Source organism: Myotis brandtii, unplaced genomic scaffold (genome assembly GCF_000412655.1).
Source record: "Myotis brandtii unplaced genomic scaffold, ASM41265v1 scaffold470, whole genome shotgun sequence".
NCBI lineage: Eukaryota > Metazoa > Chordata > Mammalia > Chiroptera > Vespertilionidae > Myotis > Myotis brandtii.
Window position 1 is genome coordinate 1,808,669 of NW_005367953.1, and position 944 is coordinate 1,809,612.

The following is a 944-nucleotide window of genomic DNA, read 5'->3' on the forward strand; positions in this document are numbered from 1 at the left end:
TTTTTTTCTTGTCTATAAAGCATTTAACCCCCCCGTACACAACTCACTCCTTTTAAAGGAAAAAATTGAAATGTAAGGCTGTGTAAGATATGTTTTAAACTGTACAGTGTCTTTTTTTGTACAGTTAACACACTACCGAATGTGTCCTTAGCTAAGCCCTGTCCTGGTGGTGTTTTCAATAGCCACTAACCTTGCCTGGTACAGTATGGGGGTTGTAAATTGGCATGGAAATTTAAAGCAGGTTCTTGGTACACAGCACAAATTAGTTCTATATGGGGATGGTAGTTTTTTCATCTTCGGTTGTCTCTGATGCAGCTTATACAAAATAATTGTTGTTCTGTTAACTGAATACCACTCTGTAATTGCAAAAAAAAGTTGCAGCTGTTTTGTTGACATTCTGAATGCTTCTAAGTAAATATAATTTTTTATTAGTAAAAAATAATTAAATAAAGAAAAACCTTGCTTGAAATCCAGGCAAAGAGTCTCTTCTGATGACATCCTAGATACCCGCAGGAAATGCCTGGTTAATTCTTTGAGAATAGGAGCTTCCTCAAATACCCAGAATCCCCTCTCAAAGGCTGTGGTCTATTCTACATGTAAGTAAAGCTAATCCTTTTCTGGACTCCTCAAATATCTTATGCACACTTAAAATATGATTTCTCATCACTGCATACAGTGCAGTAAAATCTAAACTATTGCCCTAGTTTTCCCACATTATGCAGACATCATCTGTTGTTATATGTTTTTTATATTTACTCATTTTTTTAATCCTCACCCGAAGATACGCTTATTGATTTTTTAGAGAGAGAGAAACATTGATGTGAGAGAGAAACATCAACCAGTTGCCTCCTGTATGCACCCTGACATGGGATTGAACCCATGACCTAGGTATCTAACCCATAATGTTTTGGTGTATGGGACGACGCTCCAACCAACTGAGCCAC

The 944-nt window shown here is 36.9% G+C and overlaps 1 pseudogene; it reads left to right on the forward strand.

Moving 5' to 3' along the window:
• Positions 1–944, forward strand: part of LOC102253614 — a 12,598-nt pseudogene that overhangs the window by 716 nt on the left and 10,938 nt on the right.